This window comes from Sus scrofa, chromosome 3 (genome assembly GCF_054392235.1).
Source record: "Sus scrofa isolate SSC_HxYL_T2T_F1_AM1 chromosome 3, Sscrofa_HxYL_maternal_Yorkshire_Landrace_v2.0, whole genome shotgun sequence".
NCBI lineage: Eukaryota > Metazoa > Chordata > Mammalia > Artiodactyla > Suidae > Sus > Sus scrofa.
The window spans coordinates 19,551,187-19,560,161 of NC_139385.1; positions in this window are offsets into that span (position 1 = coordinate 19,551,187).

Below are 8,975 nucleotides of genomic sequence, written 5' to 3' on the forward strand. Positions count from 1 at the left end.
TTGATGCTGAGTGGTGTGGGCGTCCCTGGGGGTTTCGGTTTTAAGCATGTTTCCCAATGGACCAGGCTTTTTGAAGCATTGATCAGAGTCAACCGGAAGTTCTGCATATACTGATTTTGGCACCTGAGTAGAAAGGAGAAGAAAATTCATTTACTGGTGTTAAAGAAAATATTATTATTATTATGTCTTTTTGTATTTTCTTGAGCCACTCCCGCGGCACATGGAGGTTCCCAGGCTAGGGATCTAATCGGAGCTATAGCCACCTGCCTCCGCCAGAGCCACAGCAACGCGGGATCCGAGCAGCGTCTGAGACCTACCCCACAGCTCAAGGCAACGCCGGATCCTAAACCCATGGAGCAAGGCCAGGGATCAAACCAGCAACCTCATGGTTCCTAGTTGGATTCATTAACCACTGCGCCACAACGGGAACTCCAAAGAAAATATTATTTGTGACATTCGTTAAGATAAGGCAGGCTTTATTTAGGGGAATGGCTGTAATGGGAAGGGTGGGCATTGATTGCAGTAGGGGAGAGGAGTTGGGGCACAGCTCTGAATACAGCAGGGACAAGAGATTTGTACCTGAACTTGAGCAGGGCCCTGTGGGGCTCCTGGGCACAAGCCTTTCTGTGTGCCCCATTTCTTGTTTTTAGGGGATAAGCTTCAGCCTCCGTGGCCTTCCCTGAATCCCAAAGGGCAGGTTCAAACAGTTGTAATGGGGAGGGGAAGGGATTCAGAGACAAGGAGCTGTCTAAGAAAGAACAGTGCAGCCTTGGGTAGGGTCCTGGTTCCTCTTCAAGAAGTATACATAACAGGGAGTCCTTTCCTGACTCAGTGGTTAACAAACCCGGCTAGGATCCATGAGGATTCGGATTCGATTCCTGGCCTTGCTCAGTGGGTTAAGGATCCAGCGTTGCCATGAGCTGTGGTGTGGGTTGCAGACACTGCTTAGATCCCTCATTGCTGTGGTGTAGGCTGGGGGCTACAGCTCCAATTTGACCGCTAGCCTGGGAACTTCTACATGCCGTGGGTACAGCTGTAAAAAAGGCAGAAAAAAAAAAAGAAAGAAATATATATAACAATATCTTATGCAGAACTAAACTCCCAAAAAGTGAAAACAAGAGAGGAAGCCCATGAGTTGTCCCCACCCCCACACACCCCTACCGCCCACTTGGTTGTGCAGCAGAAAGGAATCTGACTAGGAACCACGAGGTTTTGGGTTCAATCCCTGGCCTTGCTCAGTGGGTTAAGGATCTGGCATTGCCATGAGCTGTGGTGTGGGTCACAGACACAGCTCAGATCCCATGTTGCTGTGGCTGTGGTGTAGGCCGGTGGCTATAGCTCCGATTGGACCCCTAGCCTGGGAACCTCCGGGTGCCACTGGTGCAGCCCTAAAAAGACAAAAGACAAAAAAAAAAAAAAAAAAAAGGACGCCCATCAAAACTAGTCCCACTAAACATCAACTTTGAAGTTGCACCTACCCTGATCTCTATCTGTGGCCCTGTTTTCTACTCCCAAACTATAAAACTACTTCCTCTTCTCTCCCAATGCAGTCTTTAGGGCATTAGCCTGCTGTGGCCTACTTTGCCTGGCAAAGCAATATATAGTTTTAGCTATTTTTTTTCTCCTTCACCCAAAAACCTGTCTCCATGTTTCTTTTTTATTTCTCTCTCCCTTTTTTTTTTTTTTTTTTTTGGTCTATTTAGAGCCACACCCACTGCACATGGAGCTTCCCAGGCTAGGGGTCCAATCGGAGCTCTAGCTGCCAGCCTACGCCACAGCCACATCAACACAGGATCTGAGCCATGTCTGCAACCTACACCACAGCTCACGGCAACGCCAGATCCTTAACCCACTGAGTGAGGCCAGGGATGGAACCCACGTCCTCATTGTCCGATCCTAGTCGGGTCTGTTAATCACTGAGCCACGACAGGAATTCCAAATCTCCATGTTTCTATTCAGCACCACTGGACAAAGGCTGAATTTTGGCACCATAATCACGGAGCAGGGTCTGGGTCAGTGGATGGAAAATTATTAAGAGGCAGCATCAGCAGCAAGGGGAATTCTGGTCCAGCAAACCTCACGGGATTTTTTTTTTTTTTTTTTCAGAAGGCAGGCCGGGGTGATGAGCTATCAGGGGTGTAGGATAAGGAATTTGATAGAGAGGAGAAGGGGGTCCCTCCTGACCCAGCAGAATTTTTGCTAAAACTAGACTAAACAGACCAAAGACACAACCCAAGGGCAAAGTCTAGAGAGAGAGTCTGGGAGTTCCCACTGTGGCTCAGTGGATAATGAACCCGACTAGGAACCATGAGGTTGCAGGTTCTATCCCTGGCTTCCCTCAGTGGGTTAAGGATCCGACCTGTGGTGTAGGTGGCAGACTTGGCTCAGATCCGGTGTGGCTGTGGCTGTGGTGTAGGCAGCGACAGCTCTGATTGGACCTCTAGCCTGGGAACCTCCATATGCCTCGGGTGCAGCCCTAGAAAAGACCAAAAAAAAAAAAAAAAAAGAGAGAGAGAGAGAATCTGTCACTGGTTACAAGGGATGTGCCAGGCATTGTCTGGGCGCCTTAGACTCCTCAAAATTATGTAATTTTCACAACAACTCCGTGAGGCAGAGATTGCTGTGGTTTATTAACGGACAAGGAGACCGAAGCTTGCTCAAGGACAGTTCAAAAATCATGGATATTGGCTCCCGTGTTAGCACCAAAGAAAATGAGGCAGGGTAATAACTCAGGGAGTCCATGTAGGAGCAGGGGCTTCAATGCATTCTTTGTTAGAGTCACCGATGTACATTTGTGGCTTAAGGCCTCCAGGGAGTAATATCCCCACAGGCCTTGTTTACTGTAGGGAGGGTACCTATGCCCAGATGGACTTGAATCCCCATCCCCCTGTGACTCAGTCTACAGGAAGAGAAGGGCAAAGAAACCATGAGACTCATGGGACATTTCCACCCCCAAGACCCCTATTGGACAAGGACTGATACAGGTAACTGGCCAAGGCCAATGGGAGAAAACCACATCTTTCTGGACCCCACGTTGGTACCCCCCCCAACTTTAAGGGGTAACAACCCTCATAAGACAATAGAGAGAGGGGCTCTTCTTTCCCTACCAGCTGTTCTGGGAGCTGTTTGCTTTCCCGTAATAAAGACTTTTGCTCTGTGTGTTCACAAAGTTCATTCTTCAGCTGAGTGAACAAGAACCCGGATTCCGGTAACATCTTTCCAGCATGAAAAACACACTAAATAAACTTCACCAGCCCTCAAGGATCTCCCCAGAAAGTGAGAGTCACAAATATTTTTTAAACATTTACTAGGCACCCAGCCCTCCTAAGGGACTTTAAAAATATTAAAATGGAGATAGCTATTGTTTTAATTATCATCCCCAGGAGGAGTTCCCATGCAGCTCAGTGGGTTAAGAACCGGACATGTTGGAGTTCCCGTCGTGGCTCAGTGGTTAACAAATCCGACTAGGAACCATGAGGTTGCAGTTTCGATCCCTGGCCTTGCTCAGCGGGTTAAGGATCCGGCATTGCCGTGAGCTGTGGTGTAGGTTGCAGACGTGGCTTGGATCCCGCGTTGCTGTGGCTCTGGTGTAGGCTGGCAGCTACAGCTCTGATTTGACCCCTAGCCTGGGAGCCTCCATATGCCGTGGGAGCGGCCCTAGAAAAGGCAAAAAGACAAAAAGACAAAAATAAAAAAAAATTAAAAAAAAGAACTGGACATGTTGTGTGAGGATGCAGGTTCCATCCCTGGCCTCGATCAGTGGGTTAAGGATCCAGCGTTGCCTTGAGCTGCAGCATAGGTCACAGACATGGCTCTGTGTTCCTGTGGCCATGGTACAGTCTCGAGTTAATGATTTTAGTGCTTGGTTATGTTTGGGAAGATACAAGAGTCTGGGCTCAATGAAATTATTCCTTTGCTATGCATCTTAACTATCTTGGGCCAGGCTCCTGTTTGTTTCCACCCTTATTCCCCTCGGCGCTGCAGTGGCTGATGGTTCGATGCTGGGCAACGTGTGTTGTTTACTGAGATGGCGGACAACTTTCTTTTGTCCACAGAGGTGTTCTGCTCAGATTGATTGATGGAAAAAAAGCAGTTCCCCTCATCACTTAGGAGGCAAAGGATGGGATTGGGAAAGTCTGGGACTGACCTTGTCATAGGCAAACAAAGCAGGCACCCCTGAGTCTTCCCTGAGCCACAGGGGAAAGGATGCTTCTTTGCTGCAGTTTTCTGGAAAGCAAAAGGGTGAGAGGACTTCCTTTACCCTTCACTGTTTCCCAGGAGTGCAGAGCTCAGGTACAACTCAATGCTGTCATTGTCATCACTCAACTGGGGATGATAACTGTTTTTTTCTTTTTTATAGCTGTCCCTGTGGCATATGGAAGTTCCTGGGCCAGGGGTCAAATCAGAGCTGTAGCTGCCAGACTATGCCACAGACCCAGCAATGTGGGATCCAAGCCGAGTCTGCAACCTACACCACAGCTCACGGCAACACCGGATCCTTAACCCACTGAGCGGGGCCAGGGATGGAACCTGCATCCTCATGGATACTAGTTGGGTTCGTAACCCAATGAGCCTCAACAGGAACTCCAGGAAAATTCCTTTTGCCCAATCCTTAAAGCGCTCACAGAACTATGGTCAAAGCACTCTCTGTTAGAATAACTCTCTTCCCCCACTGCAATCAAATTGAAGTCTCCCCTTTTTAAGTCTGATTTTGTTTCTTATTTGACCGTGGATGGGCAGAGGCTACATTGGGGCCGGGGGAGGCATTTGGCTTCCAGGGGCCCAGACAGGTCCCACCATAAAGGCCAAGGGAGATGTGAACCCAGGACCCCTTGATTCTAGAAGGACACCCCGATTCTCTTCCGCATGGGTCAGGAAAGGGGCTCTGGCCCTTAACAGTGAGTGCAGGATGCTGCCAATCCGGTGGAGACAAAACCCCCTTTTTGTGTTTCCAGCTTGTTTGCGTTTTCAGAACTGGCTGGTTGAGATGAAATACAGGCGCAGATGAAATGTTTTCCGACAAGAAAAGAACCACAATCTTTTACCGTGGGGCTCCATTTCCTGCAGTCTCATCGCCAACACCCCTCCTTCCCTCATCCCCGCAGCCTTGGAATTGGCCATCAAGCTGACAGACTCATTTAAGTGCTGCCAAAGGCACTGAACAAATAAAGGCATCATTTATGTCCGCGTTTGTGATTTTTCTCCATTTGATCAGCAGCCTGTAATTTTCATATATCCAAGTGTGTTGGGAACGGTGGTGGCTTAATTATCACATTTATTTAAAATACACACATACAAACAAAACTCCAAACTGGAAAACAACATTGAGCTTGGCGATGTTTAATCGACTCCCATTGTTTAAAGAGGATGTGAAAACCTCCCACATACTGGCTGTTCCACTGATTCACTGCGTGACCCAGGGCTGGTCACTTACCTAGTCTGTGCCTTTGTTCCACTTCTGTGCATGATCTCACTGCCTTGGCTTGGAGCTAGAGGGTCAAAAATGATCGTAAAAGCCTGGGAAGGAAAGAAACATGGTATTCTGTTGAGTGGACTCCACTGGGATGGAGGCCAAAAGTCCCTGGTGTGAAGTCAGACAGACTGGAACACTTACCGTGTCTCTGCCCTCTAGTGTTCTCCTCCATGCAATGGGTATGTAGATCTACATCCCACAGGGGTGGTGAGGATTAAGATGACATCTGTAGGGGGAGTTCCCTCTGTGGCTCAGCGGTAATGAGCCCAAAGCATGCATGAGAATGTGAGTTGAATCCCTGGCCCTGCTCAGTGGGTTAAGGATCATTGCCGTGAGCTGCAGTGTAGGCCACAGTGGGTCAGATCCCCCATTGTTGTGGCTGTGGTGTAAGCTGGCAGCTGTAGCTCTGGGGACTTCCATATGCATTGTGCGCAACCCTAAAAAGCAAAAAAAAAAAAAAAAAAAAAAAAAGAGAGAGAGAGAGAGACATCTATAAGGAGTTCCCACTGTGGTACAGTGGGTTAAGAATCCGACTGGTGGAGTTCCTGTTGCGGCTCAGAGGAAATGAATCTGCTAGTGTCCATGAGGACACAGGTTCGATCCCTGGCCTCACGCAGCAGGTTAAGTATCCGGCATTGCCGTGAGCTGTGGTGTAGGTTGAAGATCCCAGGTTGCTGTGGTTGTGATGTAAGGCAGTGGCTACAGCTCCAATTTGACCCCTAGCCTGGGAGCCTCCATATGCCAAGGATGTGGCCCCAAAAAGAGAAAAAAAAGAATCTGACTGCAGCGGCTCCAGTCACTGAGGAGGCTCAGGTTCGATCCTCAGCCCAGCGCCTGCCACGTTGCCACAACCGTGGCTCAGATTCAATCCCTGGCCCAGGAACTTCCATATGCCGTGGGTACAGCCATAAAAAATTTTTTTCTTAAAGACATGTGTACATCTCAAACTACTCCCTATTCTCTTTGTTTGTTTCAAAATCCGTGTGTTCAGACTTCGCCTTTGCCTACTGGTCCAGGGCTCCCTTGCTATGTTCCTTTATTTCTGGCAGGCTTGGGACTACTCTGAGCAATGGAATAAGGCAGGAATGATACTGAGGAACTTCTGGGGCTGGGTCTTAGAAAGTGATGCAGCTTCTACTTTGCTTGCTGGAACTTTCAGGAGCCTGGAGCTGCCCTGTGAGATGTGTGACCCCCCCCGCCCTGATGCCCACGTCCCGGGCACTTGAGTCAGTGAGCCTTCAGAAGATTCCAGACCCATCTGAGCCTCGGACATGGTGGAGCAGAGACACGCTATCTCTGCCGGGCCATTTCCCACCCCACCGAGCCTGCAGGCATGACATAATGGCTATTGGATGTATGAGATTGGTGAGGAGCTCGGGGTTCAATAAAGAGCAGGGGAAGGAGTTCCCATAGTGGTTCAGTGGTTAACGAATCCGACTAGGAACCATGAAGTTGTGGGTTCGATCCCTGGCCTTGCTCAGTGGGTTAAGGATCCGTCTGTGAGCTGTGAGCTGTGGTGTAGGTTGCAGACGTGGCTTGGATCCCGAGTTGCTGTGGCTGTGGTGTAGGCCAGCAGCTACAGCTCCGATTGGACCCCTAGCCTGGGAACCTCCATATGCCGTGGGAGCGGCCCAAGAAATGGCAAAAAAAAAAAAAAAAAAAACCAAACAAACAAACAGGGGAATAACTCAGATACCTTCCCTGGGGAGGGGGGCATTCCAGGTGGGGAAAACGGCCTGTCTGCAGGGAGGCCAGGCAGGGAAGACCATGGCATGATTTAGAGCCAAGACCCCCAAAGTGTGGGTGCTCCCACCAGTGATACAAGGACTGCCTGGGGGGCGCGGGGGGGGGCATTTTCTCCCACGCTGGGGAAGGTTGAAGCGTCACTGTTGCAGTCATTCCATCAGGAAGAGCCATCCAGTTTGTGCATGTGAGATAATAACATCTTTGTCACACCTGCCACCTGTTCTTACAGCAATTACATGATGGCATTGTCTGCAAGATGCATCCTGACTTCAGATGCGAAATGTGAAAAAGAATATGCATCTCAGAATTAGGAAAGATGGGATGGATAAACAACAGGGTCCTACTGTAGAGCCCAGGGAACAATCTTCAATATCCTGTGATAAACCATAATGGAAACGACTATGAAAAAGAAGACATGTACACGTAGAACGGAATCACTTTGCTGATCACAACATTGTAAATCAACTATACTTCAGTTAAAATGTTTGAAAGGAGGCGTTCCCATCTGGGCGCGGCAGAAGCAAACCCGACTAGGAACCGTGAGGTTGCGGGTTCGATCCCTGGCCTCGCTCAGTGAGTGAAGGATCCGGTGTTGCCGTGAGCTGTGGTATAGGTCGCAGATGTGGCTCGGATCCCGCGTGGCTGTGGCTGTGGTGTAGGCCAGCAGCTGTAGCTCTGATTTGACCCCTAGCCTGGGAACTTCCATGTGCCATGGGTGCTGTCCTAAAAAGACAGAAGACAAAAAAAAAAAAAAAATTTGAGAGGAGACTATGCTTAGAATAGATAAGGAAATAGAACGAATATCAGGAGTGGGCAAAATATGGGAAAATGGAGTTCCCTTTGTGGTTCGAGGTTAACAAACCCAACTAGTATCCAAGAGGACGTGGGTTTGATCCCTGGCCCCGCTCAGTGGGTTAAGGATCTGGTTGCCTCAATCTGCGGTATAGGTAACAGGTGTGGTTCTGATCCCGTGTTGCTATGGCTGTGCCATAGGCCAGCAGCTATAGCTCTGATTCAACCCTTAGCCTGGGAACTTCCATATGCTGTGGGAGCGACCCTAAAAAAAAGCAAACCAAAAAAAAAAAAAAAAAGGAAAAAAATAAAATTCTTCTGCATGGGAGATTAGCTCTTCTCCCCCATTTATTTATATATGCAGTTATTGATTTATATCAGTATTGACCGTGCTTATTTATTTTGTACTCTGGGTTATAATCCAATGTTCATTATTGTTTTATTTTGTTTTTTTCTTTTTAGGGCCATACACGAGGCATATGGTGGTTCCCAGGCTACGGGTCGAATTGGAGCTACAGCTGCCGACCACAGCCAGAGCCACAGCAATGAGGGATCCTTAACCCACTGAGTGAGGCCAGGGATCAAACCCGCATCCTCATGGATCCTAATCAGGTTTGTTAACCGCAGAGCCTCGAAGGGACCCCCTTTTGTTCTTTTCGAGTTGCTTGAATTGTTCCAGCTTTGGCCAGAGAGTTCTTTCTGGTCCACGCCCATGTCCTTTTCATTCTTATAATATGCGTGCACGTGCAGGCATGTGTGTGTGTGTGTGTGTGTGTGTAAGCACTTCTTTACCTTTTGGCACTACAAGAGGCTCCAGGCTCATCACGTTTATTTCCTGCCCTCGCCTAGAATTAGCCATTTCTCCAAGGAGCCCTGGTTCCTTTGACCGGAGAATAGCATTAGAAACCAAGATGTGGGTGTCAGGTGTGCTCAGGGCTGCTGGGGTGCATCACCTTTTTAAACA